This window comes from Topomyia yanbarensis, chromosome 3 (assembly GCF_030247195.1).
Source record: "Topomyia yanbarensis strain Yona2022 chromosome 3, ASM3024719v1, whole genome shotgun sequence".
NCBI classification, from domain to species: domain Eukaryota; kingdom Metazoa; phylum Arthropoda; class Insecta; order Diptera; family Culicidae; genus Topomyia; species Topomyia yanbarensis.
In genome coordinates, this window is record NC_080672.1 from 174,690,347 (window position 1) to 174,717,953 (window position 27,607).

General features: G+C 37.8%; 1 protein-coding gene across 4 annotated transcripts in view; it reads left to right on the forward strand.

Moving 5' to 3' along the window:
- The window catches only part of LOC131694062 (serine/threonine-protein phosphatase alpha-2 isoform), a 43,420-nt gene that overhangs the window by 1,009 nt on the left and 14,804 nt on the right, over positions 1-27,607 (forward strand). The gene's annotated exons all lie outside the window — the stretch shown is intronic.

Sequence of the window (27,607 nt, forward strand, 5' to 3'; positions counted from 1 at the left end):
AGCTTTCGGAGATTTGCGTTTGTTTGATCTTGAATGCTTATAAAAATATTTATTCTCTGTCATCAGTATTATGGATTTTAATGCCGACTGGAGGTAATTATGCGGTTCAATGTGGTCTTGGATCTCAAATGATCATTGGTTAGCCTATAACAAGCCTCGTGTTGTATAGGAGAGGGCATTGTTGACTAACAACATAGAAGTACAGGAAGAACTCTATAAGTGAGTTGAGCTGAAACTTATATTTCAAGAGTACTTATTGAAAAAGGTCCTAAGTGACATTCAGCTCGAACTGAGAAAAACGAGGTTAAAGTTTCATGGACCTAAAACAAATCCCTATTTAAAAACCAACATGTGTTTTGAAAGAACAATTTTGCACGCATCATAAATCAGGTTTATTGACAGAATACTAACAATAAACACAAACAAAATAAAAATACGAATGTACATGTTAGTTTTGTACATGATAGTTCCGGTCTTAGATGTCCCGCATTACGATTTCGGCGGTACAATAGTATTTCTCATAATTCTGAACAAGCGACTATGTGGTCAATCAATGAAACTGATTCCAAAGTTTTGTAATATTCTTGAAAGCTCATATAAAATTCCATTTGAAATGATATTGATACTCTTATTTAAATACTGACCCTAGATTTTACGTGAAAATCATCCGGAATATCCGTAAAAGTGGCTAGTTCATGAATCTTGTTCTAGAATTTTAAAGTTTTTTTCTAAAACATTTGTTAGCGTTGAATTGACATAAATGACGAATTTCGCGCCAAATCGTATTCAGAGTTAGCAGCACCCTCTCAGATTTTCTGTACATGAAGATTTTGTCACAAAAAGCCACTTTGCATAATTTGTTTTTTCCAAAAATTATCTAGACTGTCTTTTGAAAAGGGCCAAACTTCTTTCACCAATTTTTTTTTCAAATCGACGAGAACATTTCAAATGGGCCGATAAACAAAACGTAAACAATTCCGGTTAATACTTACTTCAAATGGACACTAACAAAGCTTTATACATACCTTGAATAAGCCGATTCTGAGACCTGGCTGTTGGCGAAATAATGGATTATCGAAAAGGCACATAAGCAAAATAACTTGTTTTGCTTATGTTCCGTTTCACTTTCCCTCAAAAATTAACGGTTCATATACACCAAACAACAAAACGGAAAAATTTGTTTATGGGCCCTTTTCTTAATGAAAAAGACTATACTTGAAAAGGGAACAAAAACATCGCAACACCAAGAAAGGGATCAAAATAAACGTCACATAATAATTTGCTGTAAACAAAAGGGCTCACCCGCACGCACTATAAGCTAACGTCTCGCCGAAAAGGGATTATGGGAGAGGGCACAAAACCAGTGCGATGTTTCAAAAGGGACCAAAACATTTATCTACAAAAAACGTTCAAAATACAATTTTTTTTAACAAATCTGTTATATTATTCGGAAAAAGTGTTTAATTTAACACGGCATTGAGTTGTTTGGTTCTTAATCAAGCTCCTGTTCATAAATGGGAATATAAAGTACGAGGTGATTTTTCAGACGCCATTTTCTCAACATGAGCATATTGTATATAATGCCTTATGAAATGTTGACGTCGAAATGGCTATAGTCTAAAAATGACAAATGTTGTATGAGTGATTTTTACACAATTAGTCAAATTTTTGAATAAAAATATTGGAAAAATTCTTCATCGACTCCTACACTGAAAAAAATCGATTTTAAAAATTTAAAGTCGATTTACAAAAAAAAAACATTTTTGATTTGGATGAAATTTTGTTCCAAGATAGGTAATTATGTTCCCTGCCTACCGTCAAAAATTTAAGTTGGGCACTTTTAAGAAGAAAGTTATTTGAAGAAAAAATTTCTTTGTCCAAACTGAATTTTTTTCTTCAGTGTATTTTTATCGAAAACTAAACCAATGAAAGTCATAATTATCTCAGAATCCATTTTCTCAACTGCTAGTTGCCTGATACATGCAAAAAGTATCAGTAACGAATTTGGTACATATTCATAACAAACTTGAATGAAGACTGGAAGATTGGAAGATTGAAAGACTGGAAGACTTGAAGAATGCAGTTCATTTCTTTATCTCCAAAATGATAAATTTTATGAAACAATTGACAAACTTTTCTAAAATTTATTTTATGTTTGATGGAACAGCAGCACAATACAAAAATAAGAAAAACTTCGCGAGCTTGTGTAGATTCCAGTCAAATTTGACTAATTGTGTAAAAATCACTCCTACAACATTTTTTTTGCAGGATTTGTCATTTTTAGATTACAGTCATTTGATAAAAATTGGTAAAAAAAAGTTTGGCCCTTTTCAAAAGACAGTCTAGATAATTTTTGGAAAAACAAAGTATGCAAAGTGGCTTTTTGTGACAAACTTTTCATGTACAGAAAGTTTCATTAAAATCTGAGAGGGTGCTGCCAACATTTGTTCGAGTTGGCGCGAAATTCGTCAAATTCATAGTTCCGCATAAAAAATTGGATTTACGGAACATTTGCTGAGTTGCTCTTAGAACCAAGTGTTTTTCAAGTGAAATCTCCGGAAGATTTGGAAGCTCCGTGGAACTGGCCAATTCATCCACCTTGTTGTAGAGCTCAGAGATTTTTCTGATAATATTTTTGGCAATATCATTCGCATAAATTCTTACTTATAACTGATATATAACTGATATACTTATAACTGATATTGGCAACTCCGGAAGGTCCGGAACTATCTCTGGAAGTCTGTAGTTTTCTGGAAATTTTCGAAATTATTGTTGCAAGGAAATGATATTTGTTGCCGGAACAAAAACCCTACTGGTGTCGTAGAAAGTTTCCGAAAGATCAGCAAAAAAAACTTCATTGTTCTTTTAATGAATTGAGCAGTTATACGAATGTTCCGGGTCTTCCGGATTATTTTGATGTAGAATCTAGAGTCAATATTTGAGTCAAAGTATCAATATAGTGAAGATAGCTTATCAGCTTTTTGACCCGATTTTATCAGCTTCGTATGAAAATTAATAGTTGGCAGTTTGATGGGCTCTAGCAATCGAACCAACTTGAATTCGAATAAAATCTTTCTTGAGCATAATTTTCTTATCTTGGAGATCCGAAATATACAAAAAAAGTTTATTTTAGACCCCCTTAAGGTAAATTCAAACAAAATAATCATGAGGCTATATCTAGGGACTAAAGGAGGATACTTTAAAAGCTTAGGTTTCTTAAAAAAAAAGAAAAATATATGTCCCGATTCTATCAATGTCCTTATTTTATCAGCCTAAAATTCACCAAGGGACTGATAAAAACGGGTTTTCAATGTATAATTTTAGAGAGGTTTCTATAAAAGCTTTCAAGAATATTACATATTGATTGTTGCTTGTTCAACATTATGAGAAACACAATTACATCGCCGGAATCACCATCGGAATCGTAATCCGGAACATCCAAGATAGGTCTATCATATACAAATTTGACACATACATTCTAATTTTTGTTTTGTTTGTTTTTATTGTTTATTTTGTCAATAACCCTGTGATTTATGATGACGGTTCTGCATACATCTATGTATACCAAACATGACCCCATTCGACACCGATTCCCACTGACCAGCCAGGTCAGTGGGAATCGGTGTAACGGCAGTATTTACCAGAAACTGAAAATAAAACTAACGAACAATTTGGGTACAAGTTTATGTATATTAGGCTGAAAATGTGTCTTAAAACTGAGTTCGAAATCTGGGTCAACATGAACCGCTAACACTATTCGTTACAAAAAGTTAACACCTAAATAAAGTTAAACAAAAACGGTAAAAAATGAAAACTGAAGCCACCGCCAACTGGTCCGATCACCCCTAAGTCTGTTTAGTGATACGTACAATATTGCCATTCTATTGGAGGAGAAATGTTAAGATTGCACAGAGAATGCGCAAAATTCGCAAACGAAAAAAGCAGTTTTTTTTCCACACCGTATGTCAGATCTTCATAAAAATCAATCAGCAGTACTGTAACAACATTCTACACACGCTGATTGATTTTTATGAAGATCTGACATACGGTGTGGAAAAAAACTGCTTTTTTCGTTTGCGAATTTTGCGCATTCTCTGTGCAACCTTAAAGCCCTTGTTAGGCTGTTTGGGAAAAGAGCATTGTTTTCTTTTCCTGGATCCTCTAGATAAAATAAATGATGTACCTTCGGACGCTTCGTCAGAGTCAGACTCTTTCGGCAATAGAATAGCGTATCTGTTTTCTGGGACCGTGGTATCAGGAGTAGCATTTTTCAGTATTTCTGCATAAGAGCGCTTAGACCTCTCCTTCAAGGATCGTTTAATATTATCCTCCCGCAATTTATATATGGGATATGCAAGGAGCTCGTGTGAATTTTCTCCGCAATGTAAACATTTTTATTGCATGTATCCTCTTCATGAGGTCCCCCACATTTGCCACACTGTACCTTATTGGAACAGTAAGTGGCTGTGTGGCCAAGCTGTTTACAATTGAGGCAATTCATCACACGAAGGATGAAAAGGCGAACGGGGAGACGATTTTTTTTAATAAGAGCATGGCTAGGCAAAGCAGACCCAGCGAAAGTTACACGAAATGAATAGGACGGTCGGCAAACTTTTTTCTCTTCTTCAAGTGATACTGAATGCTGTTCCTTACAATCGAGTATTTTTACTTTCTTAAGCAGGGTGTTCTTGAAACAACCAACACCATGCTTAAGTATATCCCCGACAGTGAGGCTGGGTTCGTAGATGATCGCATTCTATATCGCACGAAAGTATATAAACTTTATACTCACGCGTGAAGAGTTCGCAGGCTACTATCTCGTTAGCTTCTCTAATGTTATCAATGCTAACTCGAAGTTTGTGTTTATTTACTTTCACGATCTCTGTTACAGCAGCAAATCGTGAAGTCAGATCCCGTGCAATTTGTGCAAGGTTTAATGGCTTTCCTTTCCTCCTGAAGAAAACTTGCCAAGGTCCAGAAGACTCTTGAGGGTATAATTTTATTCTAGGGGGAGTTGAGGGAGGGAAGAATTCTAGAGAAAATTTTCAATAGGACGTAAGTAACAATGAGAGATTTTCTTTGGGGTCTTTCTCTTCTGTTCATTATTCAGCCATTTCAACATTTACTACTGTTCTCTTTGCATAATATTTTAGTAAAAACCGTCGGCTTTCGATATGTACTGGAAAATTAGTGCAAAGTGTTGTAATGACGTCGTAATAAACGAAAGAGAAAGTAAACAAAGAGAGGCTCTCAATGTTACTTACGTCCTATTGAAAATTTTCTCTAGAATTTAGCTCTTGCGAAATGGAGGATTCCATCTCACTATCCTCCATCTCGCCTACCATACACAATAAGTTGATTTCCGTGCCACCTGCTGTCCTTCTTTGTCGCGTTGCTTCTGCGGTAGGCAAATAGGGCTACCTGCGACACTTCCAATCTCTTCTTCACTTTGAGCTGCTAGTCGCTATCACCACCACAAGCGCGCTTTCTCCGTTTCCACCAGCGCGGTAGACCAGCCTCCTGCTAGGCAGCCATTTTGTCCTAGCCAACATCTGCCTTTGTTAAAATCAAAACAACCCAATGCTATTGCACGGGCGACATGGGCCTAGATGCGGCTAGGCCCATCATATGTTGACTACTGTCAAAGTCTGTATATCTCCATAGCGGATGACAGGAGTGGCACCCCCTGCGGTAGACAAATGTGGCTTGCTGTGGAAACCCCACCTGTCAGTGCTGGCCTTCCTCGTCGTGCCGCTTCTACGGTAGGCAAATAGAGCCAATGGGTCTACCTGTGACACAGTTGCCTGACGACACCAATACTACAGGCGCGATAACTTGGCAAAATGTGTCGAAACACCTTTCGTCGAGAATGTAGCCGACCACGCCTACGACGTCTCAACTGTCGACTCACAATTAACGAACTGGCCTCTCTTCCACACTTTACTAGCGCGTATAGCGTCTTACAGTCTCCGTCCTCTCGAGAACAAAACTTTCCAGCTGAAGGCACAACCGTCTCAGCCGGTTGCAAAAACTGTTATGGCAATTGTCGTTAATGGTAAATATCATTTGCTGGTATTTTGACGACTTCAAGTAGTAGATTGCATGTTACATGTGTTCTTTTCTTCTTTTTCATTAGACTGTTTTTGTTGCACTGATAGTCTAGTTCTGCTTTTCTACTACTCATATATACCAAAAATAATATCAGTCAGTTCATACGCTGCGTCTTTCTTCCTTTATTCGGCGTGTTATTTTTTCCGTTTATTACAATATCTTAAATTAGATTCATACTAATACTCACTAACACAATACTAATACTCACATATTCTCTAATATGCACTCACAACCTCCGAATGTACAAACGCTCCTGGCCTTCGCGGTAACACAAACCTGGTCACAACTGCAAACATACAATTGTAATCATCCACGCATACTTATGCCCGCGATCTCGCCAACATTAATACACTTCGGCAATTAGATGAACATTTTAGCACTTAGGAATTTACAAACGCGATCTCAAGCATTAACCCACCGCTCACACGATCATAAATAAGTCACGTCCAGCAATCCCTACCCTCGGTCCTAGCAACCTAGACTCATGCTCTTATGGCAATATTCGTTTTAAACAGTGCACTACACCGGTGTAGTCGGTGCTACACTCATTCAAACTTGGGTGTAATCAGTCTATCTCTTTCTTTGCACTACACCGGTGTAGCACCAAGAAAAAACGAAAACGCCATTAGTTGTACCTATAAATCAGTGTTTCAAATAAACCACACATTTTACTCCAAGGAGCCTGTTTCCAAAGGAGCCGTTTGAAACCAATCATTGTTATGCACGATTCTGGGAATGAGTAAAAAATCAAAGCGCTCCATGTAGGTTTTGACTCTTAGGTTTTCACTCCTGGTTTTGGCTCCTCCTGGCACTCCAGTTTGTGAGCCTTGTTCTGTCGCCGCTCATAGACCGAATATAATTTCAAACTTTGCTAACAGTTCTTCAATATTTGTACGTTCAATTTCTCAATTAACCCAGCAGTACGTATATACTGAAGCAAGTCCTTTGTTTTCAATTTCATTTTCTTTAACCTTCCGGAAGTCGAGCTAGTGCACTGAGTGCACGCTGCGCTGAAAATTTATGAGGTTTTTCATTGAAAAACCCCGGGGCGGTGGTTTGCACAGGTGTTGCATTTTCTAGCAGAAGCGCAGGCCACTAGACGGGTTGTATACCATTCCCCCGAAAGCCATTTCCCAGAAAGCCATTCCCTAGAATTCCTTTCCCCAGAATGTACCATTCCCCAGAAAGACATTTCCCAGAATGTACCAATCCCTAGAAAACCATTATCCAGAATGCCCCATTCCCCAGAAAGTCATTCCCCAGAATGCCCCATTCCCCAGAAAAGTTATGGTTTTTATTTATTATTTGTGGTTAAGCCAAAGGTTTACGCATACCTAATTAAAGAAACTTATGCGGTGTTAAGCTGCTGAGGATGTGCCGTTCGAAAGCGGCGGCCTCTCGCAAGCAAACCTGTTATCCTCTCGTATAGCCGGTTTACTCGAACATAGGACTTGGTTCCTTCTTTCAAACATGAGCAGTTCTTTGAACTTGTACGCCAAGCAACTCTTGCACGCAAACTTGTGATTTTTTCGTCTGCCCGGTTTATTCAAATATATATGCTGATTCCTTCTTTGGAGCTTTGGTTGAATCCATATTAAGATCGAAATGAATGCATATTTTGACAAATGGTTTCGTGGGTTTTTGGAGCATTTATCTTTCTTTTGTATTGGGAATGTTTCGTACGCAAATGTACGATTCACCCGATTGCTCGGTTTACTCAAATAGCGATCATTTTGAATTGAATATATTATTAGTTGGGACTGTTATCGCATTTGCGATTATGGCGCCACTGATATATGTGCAAGCATACGGGGGATATACCAATTACTCCTGGGCCTGAGGGTTGACTAATTTGTAAATGAGTGGTTGGAACCGTGTATAAAAGGTGTAGCTAGTGTTTTGGCCGAATTTGCGCTACGATATTTTTGCGAGGAGCCGCCGCTTTCGACGGCTTATCCTTACCAGCTTATTGCTTGTGGCACTAAAAACTGGATTCTAACCGCAATGCGCACTTACTATTTTTCTATTAAATTCTTATCATAGACTGGTTAGCTCGACTGGTCTGTCTATGAAAGTACGATCTCTATCACTTGAAGTACATGTATGCTCGCAGATTTCAGTAGCAGTTTGATCACTCGCACTTTGAAAGTGCGGAGTCCAGGTTGGTGGGAAGTGCTCAATAATATCATGCATCATGTAATGTACAAAGTTTTGGTTTCGCCACATAACTTTACTTACATAACACTGTTTCTTTCTTTTGGATCCTAGGAAGGGTGCTACTGCTTTCTATGGTTGTTGCCAAATGGCACTGAAAAACACACCTGTACTGAATTTTGCAATTTGTCCTATATGTATGTTTAAATTATTAAAAGAAAAGTAAAAATATCGCTATTGTCTAATGCTGCTACCAGTACACTTTTCGAGGGGAGCAATATGGCCAACATAATGAAAAAATGTTTTGCTTTTTAATCAAAAAAATTTCCCACTTCAAAAAAAATGTCTCGGAAATGGTTATATCTGTGGAATGAACTTATGAGCATTGGTTCATTCTGGATATGGTTTTCTGGAGAATAGTTCTTTCTGGGGAAAACACTTCGGTATTTTAGCTTCTGTGGAATGATTTTTCGGGAAAGTTATTCTTTATTTAAATTCGGAATAAATAATGTCATCCTAACTTCCGGTTTCAACACAATGCAAATCATTTCAAATGTGACCGAATCGAAGAATGTCGTTCGATGGAAATGGGAACGAGTAGTACGGTTGAAAAGATCAAATCTATAAAACAGTTAAACTTTTCTGGGGAATGACTTTCTGGGAGATGGTGCATTCTGGAGCATGGAATTCTGGGGAATGGTACATTCTGGAAAATGACTTTCTGGGGAATAGTATATTCTGGGGGATGATATTCTGGGGAGTGGAATTCTGGGGAATGGCTTTCTGGGGAATGATTTTCGGGGGAATAGTATACAATCCACTAGACGTATTTCATTCCCACTTCTGCTAGAAAGTGCAAAACCAGTGCAATCCACTGCCCCGGTGTTTTTCAATGAAAAACGACATTAGTGTAATCGTCTTAGCGCACCAGCGGCTGCTCGTTCAGTAGGTCTTTGCGCGACTTCCAGAGGGTTAACAAATATATTATTATAACAATAGTCACGAGGAAACATGTCTCAAATCCGGTGAAAAAATATTCCTGCTGGAGTGATGAAATCCAAAAGTTCAAATACGTAATGAAACGATGCAAAACAGGTGTACTATTTGTTACTTTAATAGCCGTGTACGCTAACCATTGAATGCTAACCTGCGAGGTCTATCGAAAAAGAAGGTTTCGTCGCGAACTGTACCAAGGTTCTGTTTTACTTTTGTACTTGATAAAAATAATGAAAATTAAAAATCTAAATTAAGCTCAACATTGGACTTTTAAACTGTATGCTGCAATTACAATCTAGTAACCTGTTTTCATTCTCTGGCGGTTTTCACTCTCCAGAAGTCAACAAAACCATTGTCAACCTATGCATGCTGATTGGAGTGATTTTTGAAACACTGCTATAAATAAAAAGGATTATGCTCATATCCACTAGATAACACGTTCCATGGCGACATGATCGGGTACTCCAATAATATCGGGGAACTCTCTTCTAGCATCTGAACCGCTCACCTAAAATTGAGTATCATATTCACGGGCCGTGCGATCATTCAAAAACACACGCAAATATTCAAATGACCACAAGGTTACAAAATCGAATTCATACACGCAGTCACATTCGCGCTCAATGAGGTATATAGGTGTGGCAGAACACACGGTTTGCTAGTGTTGGCAATCAAAAATATGTAAACAATCCAGAAGCACAACGGGTCGACGTCATAGCGGTCACACGATTCAATGGGAGCGGAACGACCGCTATGACGAAAGCAAGTCGATTTATACTGTGATCACTCACACCACTCATGTACGATTCATCTTACGAATACCAAAGTGCCATCTTTGCCAGACCTGTATATACGACATTGATTCGCGCTAGCACCCGTGACAGCCACGTTAACATACGGATGGTTGACAGATTGACATACAAGATGACGCTACAATCGAATAACCTTTCAAACCTTCCCCCGCCCATCCATCTTCTCTTCCAATGGTGTGCATGTCGTCCGCATGCAGGATGCTATATAAAGGGTGGGAGCATTTTCGGGTTGTGACTGTGTTTGTGATCGTCGTGAAAACGGTTGGAATTGTGTGACGTCATAACACCCATAACAGCAAGAAAACATTGGAAAATTTTCAGATTTGTTTAGTGATTAGTAAAAATATTATACTCTGACAAGAAATTTTAACTTTATTGATTTCTCTAAAATCAGTTTCGGAAATGTTTAATTTTTTTATCATTTTTTCGCACTACAGCACTTCGTTTATCACATTGATTTTTGTTTAGTTTTGACTTAAGATACTTCTGTTCTTTAATATTCTTCTTTATGCTCCTTACACGAATATTTATTTTCGTTTTTGTGAAGTGTTTGATAACTTTCTCATTGATGTGGGGAAACTTGTCCTGCAGTACTTTTGTAGTTGTCTGTTTAACTTTTTTATGTTGCTTAAATCCAGAGTTATGACCATTATGAAGATTGTTGAATACCGAATCCATATTTCTTGCATCTTTTAACCAATCTTCTGATGGTTGCATCAATCCACCATGCGACAATTCCATTACGTAGTCGTTATTGAGACTGCTCATAGCTGATTCACCCAGTTCCTCAATTTTGTGCGTATATGACCCGATCTGAGAATGGTTATGCTTGAGCGATCGAGCGATGAATCCCATGGCATAAGAAAATCCATCTTTTTCTTCTAGTGTCCATTCCTTGTCGTCAGCTTCATGGTTGCAATCATCGAGACAGTTCGAAATATCCACTTCGTCCGATTCTTCCTCTTCCGGAAAAATATGCGCTTCTTTGAAAATGCGACATATGGCAAAGTCTTCTTGAATCCGTATTACCTTGAATTCTGATTTCGACTTAGCTGTCGTTTTAATCCTCTACCAAGCATTATAAGCCTTAACCGGTTTAGTGCGTCTAACGGAGAAGGATGATTATGCGGTCCCCCGTTTTGGCGAATTGGCCCGAACAAATTTTCCAAACAGTCCTGGTTCACTTTATAGGTCATGATGAATCGAATCCCAAACGAACATTGCATATCGGCGAAAAGACTTTGGATAGAGTTTATTGACATCAAGATTGCTTTCTGGAAAACCTACCAAAAACAAAAAAATAACATATAATCATTTAGACCGATGACGATATGGCTACCTGGACAGATTGCTTTGCTGGTCGTTTGTGGTTTCTTAATACTCTCATAGAGGATATAAAATACGCCATATCATCCAGAATTTTTCTTTGTATTTCTATGGCTTCTCCAAAACATTTTTTGGAAACAACCGTCTCACTCAAACTGTACGAATTCATTGTGTTAAACCAGGAATCTATCACGTCGATTACATTTGCTAGTGCCATAGCATCTTCATGATTTGAAAAATGGCGTCGTAGATTGACGGCCGTCGTGTGGCTAAGAAGCTCGGCAGCGAGCGTGACATTCTGCCTTTCTGCTCCAGTGCAATGAATGTGACGCATTGACAATTTAAACAGAGCATTGTAATCTGACCCATTGCTTCCTGCAGTGCAGGATTCCGCTCGAAGCTCTCGACGCTGAAATGCTTTGAGCAAATGAAAAATTTTCTCGTCGTATTAGATGGCAGGCGGCAGAACCGGATCCACTTTTTCCGCCGATCATTACGTATCGGGCACCGATGAAATGATACGGAATTTGTTGCCGTCTTTTTGTTGTTTGTTGCACAATCTGGCACCGCACACTTCATTGGTGTTTTTTAGTAGAACGTGATACTATAACAACGTATGAAATCACTTTTTTCCAAATTTATCCTCCTTTAGATACAAAACAGTTTAGGACGGATCAGTAAACAAAGAGCATATGACGACACACTTTTTTGCTTTTTTCTGATTTCGCGAAAAAATTGACAACCGCACCACTACATACACAAATGCTCCCACCCTTTAATATACCATCCTGGTCCGCATGGACCAGCTCAGACAATACCCAAACTATTGACCTGACCGTATCAGGACTGACTAACCTATAACTGCTTCACCTTGTTGAACGTTATATGGCATGATGGAATTGGTTCAAGACTGCTTCCGTAAGCCTAAGCAAATCTTGCACTTCGAGAAAACTCCCGAATAACACGAAAGTATCCACTTTATTTGGCAAGAGCACCTTCACTCATTTCATCGATTTCTATCGATCACAACGACAACAATGAAAGTAACAGTTTTCTTCGTTCTTCAGACAATGCAGACAAGTAACTGTTTTTATCGCTCGCTTTACGCTGACGGAAACAGTGGTTCAAAACGGATTGGGTATTTAAATTGGTCTATGGCTGATTTCCCTGACTAAACAAAAGGAAGAGCAGTGTACTAGCGGCTCCAAAAACAGTGAAATAACATAGGTGGAGCGAAAATTGTGAAATACTCGTGTTGGAGCGAAACAAAATTCGTATCGAGCGCCCCAATTTTCATATTACCAATTCTCGACAAACATATGATTACGGCCTAAAAGCCAACTGTCAAAATCCACTTTGAATGGAAATTCCGGACAAACCGTTACACGCCAATCACAGATGTTGGTAGTAAACGAAAGAGAAAAGTTTTCTCTTTCATAAACTGTTGTGAACTGTGTTCGACTAATAACGGTTTGTCTGGAATTTCCATTCAAAGTGGATTTTGACAGTTGGCTTTTAGGCCGTAATCATATGTTTATCGAGAATTGAGTTATTACGGCTACGCTGGAAGAAGATCTAACAAGCGTGAAAATGAGCTCAATACCCTAATACATTTTACGGACTGTATTTTTTCGATGAACGATTAGAACTCCTATAACTTTGTAGTAAATCTTGTTAAATTCTAGCATATAGATTCGTTAGCGTTTCCTGATCCTTTTGGTTCGTTCGATAGATAACAATAGTGTATATTTTTTAACGATGCTATCATCAAAATTATCACGGCGGTACATTGAATTTGTTCCGGAGTATGAATTTGCTATCAACCCCCATTTCATAAGCCTGATAAGTATCTTATCTATCGCGTGAAAACCGTGTGTGCTAAAACTCACACTTTAGTATCTTTTTAACGCCTTGTCAGAATTTGTTTATCGGTTCAGTGCCGCGTTCACCTGGGGAATTATTTCATCATTTCTGTGTGTTACTGGCCAATCAATGAGTGTGAATGCATCATCCGATCAAGTAGTAGGTCAATGTTTGGTTTTATACGTCTGTCCTTGTGCTGCTACCGTCGATATCAACACGTTTAAGTTTGATTACATCTTGTGTTCTGATCTAACGTGACTTGTGAATTCGAAAAAAACTGTTAATAGATTATTAGCACATATTGTAGCCACAGCATTTATCGAACTGTTCTATGTTGTTTGGTTCTTCCCATCTGCAATTCTGGGGACAGACGCAGCCCAGTTGGTAAATCACATAGGGCTAGAGGTTTTTCTGACGATACTTTTACGCGTCACATATCAATAAATAAAATATCATATGTTATCAATTTATAACCGAAAATCGCAGTTTCATATTCAAAATTATTGGAATTCACTCCAGATCTCGGGAAAAATGAATCAATAGTTTTCACTCCATCTGAGAATATGGAAATTATATCACTAGTGAACTTATGCCAAATGAACTTATGCCAAACGAACTTATACCAAACGAACTTATGCCAAGCGACGTGCTCCCGTAAGCAATTATCAGGAAGGGGTAAGATGATGAAGATCAAAGTCCGGAATGGTGTACATGGAACGAAAAAGGTATCTTTTAACTTTAGAGTAATTTTATGTTAGAGGTCAATATAAAAAGCTACAAATATGTTCAAAAAGGCTATTTTCCTAGCTAACGCATGAAATGGATATTTACAATAAAAAAATGTTGATATTTTATGCACTATGTACATGTAATATTGTTTGTAATACCGTCAATTCATTCAGCCTATAGGACGGTATATTGTACCATTCATTTAGTCTGTAGCAGGGTCTATTGTACCGAAACATTTTATGTAAGTTAGCGGGAAATGCTTGAAAATTTCGCTCAGAAAACTGTCGTTTATTTCTATTAACATTTTCATTTAAATATTTTTTGAGATTCACTTTTATTAAAATATTCTGTGTTTGTTTATCAAGAATTGGAGTGGAGCGATGTCGGACAGCACCGGGGGTAAAGCGATGTGGTGTAGCCACATTAGGCGTCAACGACTAGTAACAGAAAATTCAATGTATTTTTTTAAATTATACCAAACGACCATTATGCCAAGTGACCATTATGCCAAATTTACATTATACCAAACGAACGCATGTGTTACCTACTGTTATGCCAAATGAACATTATGCTAAATGAACTTATTCCAAATGAAATTATTGCAAACGAACTTATGCCAAACGACGTGCTCCCATTGTCAAAAAAGATAAAAATTATGTATGTACAGTATGTTACGAAATGACCGTTTGTACAGAAGCGGTGGAGGAATAGTGCTATACATCAAGGAAGGAATTCAGAATAAACAAGTGTATGCTTCTGTCGTATCCATGAGCTCCAGCTTTTTCACTGAGTGCATTACTGTTGAAGTGAAAGTAGATGATATCAATATCCTATTGATTGCGGTGTACAATCCACCGGGCTCTGACCCTGCGCCTTTGTTGTTGACTGAGTTGTCTAATCTGCTATCTTCGTACGAGCATATCGTCATTGTTGGTGATTTGATCACGGATTGGAAGCACAATGGAAGATAATTAAGGTGTGATAATTTGAATGCAGCTTTTGAGACTTTTTCTATGCAGGTCATCGAATCAGAGTCTCAAATGCATTTGATTACTCGCCATTTGGTTGCTTGTGCGCCAAAGACCCTCTAAACAAGGTCCTAGCATGCGTCAAAACGGTTAGTGGTAGTAAACAGAGACAGCTTATAAAATGTAGTATTGTTGACGTAGACGCTAGCATTCGCCCATAGACACTGTCACATATACGAGCACAGAGGCTTCGTTTTGACGCATACTAGGATCTTTCTATATAAGGACTTTGCACGAGCGCCATTGTTATGAAGTAGGCGCAATGGAATTGTCAGTTTCTAGTGTCAGACGTATGCATTGAGTTTTTCAACAGCAGTAACTTTCAATTTACTCAAAACGTGCTCTCAAAAGTAAGAAAGGTTTATTATTGCGACTTTAGCCCTTCGACGTTTACTAATACTAATATATAGTGACGTATTTGATTATGGAATAAGACAAACTTCAACTCGAGTATTTCCATAGAGGGCCGTCTTGGGGAGGTATGATTTTTCCAGCATTTGTTGTGCTTTTCTTGCGCTTCAATTTGTTTACCAAGTGATTTGTCCGTTTTTGCCCTTTACAATTATCGGCATTGGAAAAAGAGCTGTTTTCAACAAAAAACGTGAATATCTCCACACATGCTAGCGATAGCAAGTTTCTGTCTTCGACAAATTAATTCAGTTTAACAATCCAAACAATGTTCTAGAACATTTATATAATGGCAAAAATACAGAAAAAACTTCTGATGAAAAAACTGTTTTAAGGGACCTTTCACAAATAATGCCCCATATCTCAAAAAGCTTAAAAGATAGAAAGGTGAAGTCTTCATGTAAAGTGTTTAAAAAAAGTTTCTCTACTACTTTGTCGAAGGAAGCATTTGTCTATCTGAATTATTGAATTACTATTAGGGGGAATAATCATAAATCCGATAAGACGGAAAGAAGGGGAATTCTATTCCAAGAAATTTTCCCAAAGACACTACATTGCTAAAGTCAACAGTTTTGACGCAATCTAAAAAAACCCTTTTTGGCTCTTTCGGAACACTGTGCATCGTCCCATACAAAGCGGCCGGGGGATGAAAAAAATTACATATGTTTTTCAATTATTTCAAATACATGTCCTTTCAAAATATTTGACGACTTTTATCAACATTTTCATTATAACAGCAAATAGTGCGCAAAATAAGCCCATTTCATTACAAATATAGTGTTGATAGCTTTGTTTTGAATTTTATATGTCAAGGAGAGCATGAAGAGAAGTTCTCTCAGTTCACAATCCTGCAGCTTGTTTGGTTGAATCCGAAGTGAACATTTAATTCAGTTTCCAAACTAAGTCTACTAGTTAGCAGCATTAGCTAACTAATGTAGCAAGTTAAACCCGCATTCAAAATCTTTTCGTAGTTTTGCGAACTTGTAATTCCGCGAATCGTAAAATTTACCTCGTGAAAAACCGCATCAAAAGTAACTTGTTTGAATTTAAATTTATTTCTCTTGGAAATGGAGGATCATTAAATTGTTTTCTCTAAACAATGGGTATTAAACTTAATGCTACGTCGCACGATTCTATCACATTCGCCCGAAAGCCATTTACCCGAATGACATTTGCCCGAATGTCACATAAACCCGAATGTCATTCACCCGAATGCCAGGAACACTCGAAAGACATTCGCCCGAATGCAACATAAACCCGAGTTCCATATACCCGAAAAACATCGAAATGTGAATCGAAAAAAACTAAATTTATTAAGCAGAAATAAAAATTTTATAACATTTGATGCTATGAAGAAATTAACACTAAAGCTATACCAGTCAAATAGTTAATCCAATCACCTGGTTTGTATGATTTGACGAGGGTTTCCGGCTTTAGGTTCTTTCGTGAGTTCTTTTTAGACATTTTAGCTGTTGGTACCGCTTGTAGTGTACGGAAAACATCCGTACTAGGGCTTTTCTCTTCAAGCTACAACTGCTTCAACACACCATAGAATATAGGATTTCCACGGCTTAACAAACCGTTCCATTTATTGTGCCAGCATTCCACATTATTGGTGGTCCTAGGAATCGTTTTCTATATATTTTCGAAAACTGACCACGAAGCGAAGGGGAAAGAGCGGTCATCGCGAAACTTTTTGGTTAGCTTCCTTCCTACCGAAAGTACAATTTATACTAATGTAATCCAAAAAATCGTCGAGAACCTTTGGACAACTTTTCCTCAATACTTCGAGTGCCATTGGAATACCTTGATGGGGCAAGAAAGCCAAGGCAACAACTTGTTTGTAAATTTGAGTTGTATTCGGTGAGCTTCCGAATATTTTGCCTGATGACCAAGTTGTTTTAGTTTTCTGAAAAAAACATTGGTTTAGATGGAAAAATCATCCGTGAAGAGCAGTACCGGAAAAAACTTCTAGCAACGTTTATCACAGCTATTTCGAAATACAATATTATGTAGAGAGCTATTTGGTATATAGATTCAAGAAATTGCTCTTGTTTAGAAAGAAGGAATCAATCCTTATGTTTGAGTAAACCGAACAGACGAGTGGATCAACAGTTTTCTTGCAAACTTATTTGGCATACAGATCCAAGAATTTGTTAACGTTTGAAAGAAGCAATCAACCCCTCAAATGCGACGCGTCGGTACGTTCAACCAGTTCATTGAACAGGTAAGTAAAATCTAACGACCTGAAACTTATCTTCAGTTAAAATTAACATTAGTAGCAGTAGCATGAAAATTAATTTAACTGACAGTGATTATCTTCAAACCTTGAAGTTCGACAATTTGATCCGAACGATAAACCAACCTATCATATCAAGCGAGTAAATTTCTAAAAAAATCTGTTTTCCCATGACCAGTTCAACTTCAAACATGCACGCATCTCATACTCACCACATGCTCTGAATAGATCAGCTGTATGAGCGATGCGTGAAACAGCAGTGTGAGTGTCATGGGCGATGGCTTCTTCTCTTTCCTTTTGCACCGGTTCAAGTCAAATATTGAACCAGCGTGTATTGTTGTGATGTCCATATGGGCGTTAGATTTATGTGCAAACGATAACGATTTATAATTTTTGAGCGTGTGTCGCCGTACGTTCATAACAGGCGGTCGAAAGCTTTCTTGGGTAGCCTGAACAAATGTTGCTGCATTTGGGGGATATTGGTTTTAGGCGTGTATGTATTTCGTTGGTTCAACGATAATAATGAACCGTCTACTTTTGCTCCAAAAAATTGTTTGCTCTTTGTATTTACATGTTGAGAACTTGTCTAGTGTCTTGTTAAACCATTCAGAATTTGATTCGGAGTCATGAATGGAGTCAGTAAAGATTCCAGCTCAAATGCAACAATCGATTCCGAAACCGATTGAGTCGGAATCGGTTGTTGCATTTGAGTTAGAGTCCATACTGACTCCATTAAAAAATCAGAACCGGTTCCGGAATGGGTTTGACTGGGTGAGAGTGTAAAATGGACGTAAACTCAAACCAGGGGTTGTTCGAATGATCTTGCGTTTTATTGTAATAATGAACGGGTTGATGTTCAATATGTCATGCCTACGATATTTTACGAGAAAAATATTTTTGTTCTGAATTCAATGAATTGCATGAGGAACATTCAAATTTCTATATCATTTGAAAGAATTGAGGGATGACTTTTAACTGGTTGACAAATATTTCAATCTCTCTTATATAGGCGATTATTTCTTGGTTTGTGGGACATAAGCTTCTACATTTCAAGTTAATTCATGTCATACCATTATTTGTAAGTATTCACGAAATTATCGTAGTCTCGTTTTCTGTGGTGAATTTCGTGCAATGTACACCAAACATTTAAAATTACGAAAATTTTCGTGCATCAAGTCGCCATGTATTTAGGTAGTTCACGAAATGGAAGCATCTAATCTATTTTTAGCAGATTTACAAATAAATTCGTTCGGCGATACGAATTTTTGGTGCTAATTTATTTTGGGGATTCTTCAGAAAAAATGTTCGAAAGATGCTCGTAAATATAAAGACGATGTATTTTATCAAACAATCCGTTTGAATAATGAAATGTAATAAGCCTACGAAACTCGTTTCGTGGTTGTTACAAAAAATTCGTAATGAAAATAGAAACGTTTACCTAAAAATACGAATCATTCATTATATGTACGAAAAATTCGCATATTTTACGAAAGTTTACCGCACGAAACCTATTCGTAGCACATTTACGAATATATTCTCTCAGTGTACTTTTTGCTCTTTTAAGCATTCTACCAGACGTTTGTTTGACAATTCAACGGTGGGTTTTGACAACAAATTTGTTTTGCTCAGCTCTTGCGTACAAAAAAACCCGTCGATGAACATCTTTCATTGGTCCAAGAGATGTTTATGACGTTTTCAGGGTCTTTGTGGTTTATTGAACAGGTTGACGGTGGAACCACGCGTCGCCTCTGCAACCCCTAATTGTGGGAAAAGAGCTGCTCATGTTTAAAAGAAGGAATCAATCCCTAAGTGTGAGTAAACCGGGCAAACGAGTGGATCACCAGTTGAATTGCGAGGGCTATTTGGTATACAAACTCAAAGAACTGCTCATATTTAAAGAAGGAATCAACTCCTATGTTTCAGTAAACAAAGCGTACCAATGGATCACAGGTTCGCTGAGGATGTTCGGTTCAGTCCTATGTTCGGTTCCTCGACCTCGGCAATTGTGACAAAACCGCATCACACTAGCTTCACCACATAACCTTTATGAGCTTCTATTTACTAATGTCAAATGGACTGCCACCCTGCATGATATAATTACTAATTCAATTGATTCATCTTGTTAACGGAACATCTATATATACAGTAGGATTCCGTTTTTGGTAACAATATGGCAATTTTCAGTTGCCAAAACAGGAACCGTGCCAAAAATGGAACCTTACTTTAAAAGCTTTTATTTTCAATTTGTTGCATCATAAATGTTAGAACAACATTAATTATATAAGTATATGTGACATGGAATGAAATGATAGAAGGAAATCAGCAAATTTAGTTGTATTTGCTATGCCCGCCCACATAAAATTTAGTAAATATGACTCCCATGATTGGAAAAAAAAGTCAAAAGTGATATCAATTATTACAACAAAATGTGCATGAGCATTTTTAAAAAGATTTACTATGTACAACAATGTTGCCAAAAACGGAAGCCATTTGTTTCCAAAAATAGAGCATGCCAAAAACGAAATCTTACTGTATATTTACCTCGATTGATGATGTTTCCGAAAGATTTCTTATTATTTTGTCCGGTTTATCACGAGATTCCACCGCTCGAGCTGACAACTGCGCCCTATATGCATCAGTTTGCACCTGAAGAATAATTGCGGCGTTGGCAACGGAACCTCAGCGGCGTCGTACAGTACACGTAAAAGCGATGTGGTGTGTGTTCGGTTGACTAATGTGGCTGCGCCACATCGCTTTCTGGTGCACTGTCCGACTTCGCTGCTACTCAGCCGGCTTTAAGGTAGCTATAGCCCCTATGTTTGAGTAAGCTGGGCAAACGAGAGGATCACAGGTTTGCTTATAACTCCGACAACAAGTGGATCTCGGATTTGCTTTATTTAGGTTAAAATACACCCTTTTGGCAAAAAACCGCATTTAAATCGGGCCTCTACCACTAAAGTCTCTAAACTAGACAATTACCGATTTTATATTATGCTTGAGTAAATGTGGTATACGAGTTAATGACATTAGGGCGAGTGGTCCATTCGAGTTTATGGCATTCGGGTAAATGGTCCATTCGGGTTAATGACATTCGGGGAAATGGTCCATTCTGGTAAATGGTTTTCGGGCGAACGTCATTCGGGTAAATGACTTTCGGGCGAATGTGATAGAACCACGTCGCACAACTTGTGACCCTACCCTCTCCCTCGTCACAAATGTGGTATACCCTCACTACCCGCCAAAATGCTACGTCATTTATGCGCGGCCCCTATGGGTCGGATTGGTATGAATTCCTAGTTACCTTTTCCTAAGCAACTCTTATTAGATAATCACAACGCAACGCAAGAACCCTGTTCCTGAACATTTGCAGCCAGCTTCCTAACTCTTTACATATACTTCTCGCCAAAAGTTCGGAATCGCTTCAATACGTATTGCAATTACCATCGAAAAGTTTAGCATCAACTAGGAAAGAATGAATTCAAGATGCTATGTCCCAAAATCCTGATTAGTTACACAATTGTGCTGTTCCGCAAAGTTGAGCTTTAATCCAAGGGAATACGGCAGGAGAATCATTATACTTTGACATCCTGTCGCGAAATGGAGCTAGTGTACAAGTAAAATTGCGCACTTGAACTTTTTTCATATTGTCTTTCTAACGGCCTAGAAGGTTCGTATGTTCCGAAAAATCGTTCAAATGCTCACAACCATACACATGCCAATCGTTCCAATTCAAAACTGCCGGCAGGAGGCGCTTATGTTTATGTAAAATAATATATTTTTGGATTTGTTTTTGTCTGGTGATCCTGATGCCCTAGGAAATAGCTCTCAGCGAAGTTGTGTAGAAGGGCAAGATCTGTTTGATTTGGAACATTACGTGGTGGCAGTATACATACAAAATTATGTATTTTAAACTTGTATTATTAATCGATTCCGACTACCTTGAATATCGGCATTTTCGGCTAAGTTGATTATAAAATGAAGGTTTTGTGAACATGAAAAAACTTACGTTATTTCGTGATGCTGAGCACCTTGAACTATCTAGTGGCACTCGTGTCTTTAGCGAAGTAGAGTAGAAAGATGTTGCGTTAGTGTACATGTAAAATAATTATTTATGACAATGAATGGTCTACTAAGTCTGACTCTGTCACAGCATGATGCTTATGTGTTTGAAATTTATTCTTTCCTAATTTATATTACTCGGGCATTATTGTGAGCACTGCGAACAGTGCTTATTTTTCACAATCCAAAACATCCCAAAAAAGCTGCATTTAAATTAACTGAGCTAGTGAGGCCAATTCAAACCAGATTTTCCTGCTGCTTAAGGTCATTTGCATGGCCCCTGATAGAAGATTTTTGAAACACTGAATTCAGAAGTTCATTTTTTTATTTGTACTTTACTGCCGTTCCAAGCATAATTGTCCCATGTATATAGGGAATCCCATAGAACATGGGACAAATATGCTCCGTTCTAAGCATAATTGTCCCATGTATATAGGGAATCCCATAGAACATGGGACAAATATGCTTTTAACGGCAGTTTAGCGCTCTGTTGTGAGAATTCCGAATTAAACAAATAACTATCATCAGAGCATTTGTCTTATTATGAATTTATCTGAAGCAACGAAATTCCTAGGTAGTCATAATCACTTGATTGGCTTGGATTTGAAATAAAAATTACTATGTTTTAGGGTAAAAAATGTTTTGCTATGTTTTAAAGAAATTTGGGTGAAGCGAATTCATGAAAACTTTTGTACATTATAAGCGTACAGCGACTCGGTGGTGAAGTTAGTATAGATCGTCTCTGAAAAAACACGAAAAACTACTTATCGATTTATTTCAAATTTCGTACCTTTAATGTAAAAAATACCTAACCCCTGAGTTTTTGAGATAGTTTTTCAATTAAGGGGCAATTTTAAGCAATTTTTCTCATAAAATGGCGGAATTTTTCGTGAAAAATAGTAATTTTATTTCAAATGAGTAAAAAACCAGGAGGACGGGTTTGACGGTATTGCAAACATCAGATGTTAGCACATCTGAAAACGATAGTTGAGTGGTATATTGTCTCATTTTTCCAAGATAAGTGCATAGGCGAACAATTGATTATGATATATTGAAATACAATCTACAGTTAACCACCAACCGAAGAGGTCACAAATAAAGTGTTGTCTGGTGTAATAAAGCAGTAGTTCCCTTACATTTGTATTATCGACCTTCTTGTACGGCGAGAAATCCATAGGAACTGTAAGCAACGCTTGTCCTGGCTCACAACAAACGGTTCTTGCATTACACCTCGATAGTGGTGCATCGAGGAGACCGAGAGGGCTTATGGGCCTTTTTCATGTTTTGTGTTTTTTTCATACTCCGCACCAGCCCAAACTAACGGTCAGCCAACAGCCTGTGCACACTGGCGTGGGCGATTGGCGGGTCATCGTGGATTGACATTTTCTGTGGACTGTGTTTGCAAACATTATTCAACAGTTTAATGGCAATGTCTGTGAGTACATCTCGCGGGGTAAATTACTGTGTGTCGATTTATCGGTCGACTTCGTCATCGTGTGAATTGAAAAAAAAAAATATGAAAGTTGAACCCTATTAGTTGTGTTGTAATAATTGTAGTTTTTAGTTCTAGTACACAATTGTTATGTACTTTTCGTAAGTCTATCTGGGTGTGCGTTCGTCTGAGTATTTGTGGCAGGTGAGTCAGGAAATGGATACAGAAGTGGCGTATATGATAGTATAGTGGGTAATCCTTCCTGGGATTTCTCTTTTACCGGTGTTCAATTAGTGCATTCGATTCGATTCATTTGAGAAATTCGGACTGGATAAATAAGAGTACGATTAATTTATCGACGCACGTGAATCATCCATTCCCGATCAGCATAACAAGAAAAAATTCTAACAGATTACAATTGTCGTTAATGGTAAATAAGTAACATTTGTTGGCATTTAAACGATTTCAAGGAGTTTGATAACATGTTACATGTGTTCTTTTCTTCTGTTTCATTAGTCTGTTTTTTGTATTTCTAGTAGTTTGCTTTTCCACTACTCATGTGTACCAAAAATAATAACGATCAATTTATACGCTTCCACAAGTGGCTAAATCGTTTCTGTAAAGAATCTTTCTGGTAAATATTCTGGGATACCTTCCAGTTGGTACGATGTTTTTACTGGGTCATCCACTTATTCAGATGACCTGCTTAGCCAAATATTTCTTGAAAAACTTCTCTATCGTTCAGAATTACTTTGTTACCTCATTTCGTTGCATAGCAGTATAGAAAAGCATGTCATGGTACTTGGTTGAGGTCTTCTACGTTCAAGTTTTGTAATCCATTGCCACACCGGAAAATTCGGTAGAATGTCCACGGTACAATTTTCGAAGAAGTGTCTAGTCCTCATATTTTGCCTATCGCTGATTCGGAATAGTTAATAACTCGAATGACTTCATTCCTTAATTATCCTTAGAATTATGCACAAATACAATTGACATTTTTATTTTCCTAGCAACAGTGCGAACAGAATGTGTTTCATTATCAAATCCATTTGGTCGTTTCTCAGTATTGTTCTTTGCATTTCGTTCATTTGTAGTAATCGAGTATTAGACGATTTGGAAACACTGAACAGAATTAGCTGATTAGCCATGGTTTTCTAATGAGATATCTCTGATTTCCGTTTGGACCATACGCAATATCATTTATAATACGCACTTCTTTCGACGCCATGTTTAATAGCGCATTTAACATGTCGATAAATTATGTGTTTTAGCTGTCCAGATTTCGTCGCGACCAATTCTTACATTGTAAATGTAAGTTGCGACCACCTTCAAGAATATTTGTAATAAAGTAGAGTACTTAATGGAGGAGGGGGAAGGGGGGGGGGGGGTTGCTTCTTTAATCTTTCGGCCATCACATCACATGATTTGGTATTCTAAGTATGTATAACAAAGATGTGACACAAGGTGCTAAGAACGCACAAAAATCCTGTCAATCCTGTTTTTCATTGGATTGTCTGCTGTCTGTCTAAAGATATTACCAAGGGCCGTTCATAAATGATGTAAATTAGTATTCGTGGACATTAAGGTTATTAGCGCTCTCTGAATTGGGCTCGCGACGTTTGGCATAAATACGTTAGGCATACATATGTTAGGCAGAAGTACATTAGGCATAATGGACGATTGGCATAATATACGGTAGTCATAATGGACGATTGGCATAATGTACGTTAGGCATACTGGACGATAGACATGATTCACAAATGTGAAAAAATACTCACAAGGATTTCGCTATTGTATAGATTTCAAATTTACGCTTGTTTTTTCGGGTTAGAAAAAAGAGATTCCAAAATGAAAAATAGCAAGCGAGCTATTTATTCCTTGAAAGTGTTGAGTTTTTCTCTATTTTTTCTCCTTGGCGAAATGAAGAAAGTATTCATTCATTTAAGTGAACAGATTTGGTACATGCACATTTCAAACCTCTTAGATGTATTACCAATACAGTTGTATCCAAATATTTAAAAAAACAAAATAATGAACAAACATTAATTTTGGGCACCAATAGAAACTTGCAGTGTTATGTATAGCATCAGCATAAGGGTACGAATTTTATATTTGTGACGAATGACGATACCTTTTTCGTTTCGGTAACTCGTCACAGTACACGAAAAACTCTCCCTCATAGCAGACAGTTTCCGTAGTTCTATTTTTGATGGCCTCGAGAATATAATCATTGACCTTAATAATATGAGAAATAATCAATATAGAAGCAGCAATATTCATATATTCGTTGAATGAATATTTCTTTTATGAGTTGTTCTTCAAGGTTATATATTTTCTTCTTGGACAATTACACCATGCATACATGTAGAATCTAATCTAAGTTAACCCTTTCATTCCCAAATTGTTTCTAGCGTTCATGGGGTTTAATAAAAAAGGAAAAACCCGTTTTGAAAACCCGTGCTGGAGGCTGCTCAATATCTACTTCCGATGCTCAATACAATTCTCCTAGAAAATTTGCAATAGGAAGAATTTTGTTGTGTATTGTGACGAGTTACTGAAACAAAATATGCTACGAAAAGATAGTCTAAAGTGGTCCAAATTTATGCGCTTTGGCAGTTTTCAATAACAATGAGAAATAACGAAGATATATCAAAATTCCATTTATCAACGCTAACTGAAAATATCTCTGGTAGCACTGCTCTAGCGGAGTTCTATCAGGCTAATAGCAATAACTTCAGTTCTTCAGACTTTTAGCGCTGAATTGTAGGGTAATTGTCCCAGTCACTAGTCTTACTTGTTTTTGTGAGTAAATTCTGCCTAAATCAAAAGTTATAGCTGTTTAATAACGTTGTTGTTTATAAACAACATGGGCATGGGAGGGTTAATGTGCGTAATTTATACCCTAATACGAATGAAACTGATTTTAAGCAGTAGTTTTTAGTCATGTGCAATTTATCGGTTGTTCGCTAAGACATTAGCGCAAGCTGAGTTTCCGCATGCCAAGCTTTCGTTATCCATCTTTTATATGAGTGAAGGTTTCTTCAAGTATATACAATAGAATAAAATGTTGATCGAATTTGATCAGTTTCCAGAGTAATTCTACAACATTAAAAATTTCAAACACTTGTGTTATTACGAACCGAGGCCATCAACGCCAAAACTGATTTCTTTACAATTATACTTCAATATCGTAATTTATGCCTATCGTCCTTTATGCCAATCGTCCAGGAGCAAAGTTGGACGCAAACTCTTAATGTGTCACGATTTTTCACCGATTGAAAAATTGTTCTTGATACTGAAAGCTTAGACTTTTTATACTGAAGAAATGAACCGTTCAATACTGTAAAATTTTCTTGTCCGAGTGTGCAAAATAGTAAAGTCAGTTTAGTGAAAACGTCAGTATGGGTATGGGTTTGTTATTGATTTGCAGTCAGAATCGTCACGCGGGGTCCTCGCCGATGCCTTCTTCGTCAACTACATCTCAAGTTTTTCATTGCTGTGATAACCCAGCTAAGTGGAATGCTCGGAGAAAGTAAATCTGGTGAGATCGACCCGATTTATAATAATTTTCATTACCCATTTTGTTGAATATATAAAATCACTCCAAACCCACATCCTATTTCCTTCCCTACTAACAAAATCTAACATCCGTAATACATATGGAGATTGTGTGGGTTCCCCGTATCTTTTTAAGAAGGCATTCAACTAACGTTCCCTTCCCTTTAGCGATCGTAAGTTCATGGCCAGGTGTGCACTGCCGTATAAAAAAGATTTCACTGTATCAGCCACCCATGATGAGTGCGGTCGTTTTTGCTATGCTATGCTATGTTATCGTCCGTTATGCCAATCGTCCGTTATGCCTAACGTCCATTATGCCTAACGTCCATTATCCCTAACGTCCATTATCCCTAACGTCCATTATCCCTAACGTCCATTATCCCTAACGTCCATTATCCCTAACGTCCATTATCTCTAACGTCCATTATCCCTAACGTCCATTATGCCTAACGTCCGTATGCCTAACGTATTTATGCCTAATGGGGTGCACGCCTCTGAATTAGTTAATGGACGATTAATCCACCTCAGACCTAGGAGACCCAAGAAAAGATCAGGAACAAGACAGAAGCGGAATCAATGCGAAGTTTTAATTGCATCACTGATAATTTGCTAGGAGCTTGATACATTCGACTAGACAAAATAGGGGACATGACGTTACACACTTCAAGACAAACACGCCTAAAATTTATCCCTCCTCCCGAAGACCGCTGTTTACTTGGCAGACAGTTGCTAATTCGTCCGATTTTGCAAAACTTTATCTCGCGGGACGCACCGAGATCCCCTAAACTATAAGCTGGAAGATCCCAGACTCAACAACATTTCCACGCAGACTAACAGACATATGGCCTGTGTTAAGCCAAAGAGGACCAAGCGCCATTTGGAGGTACCTTCA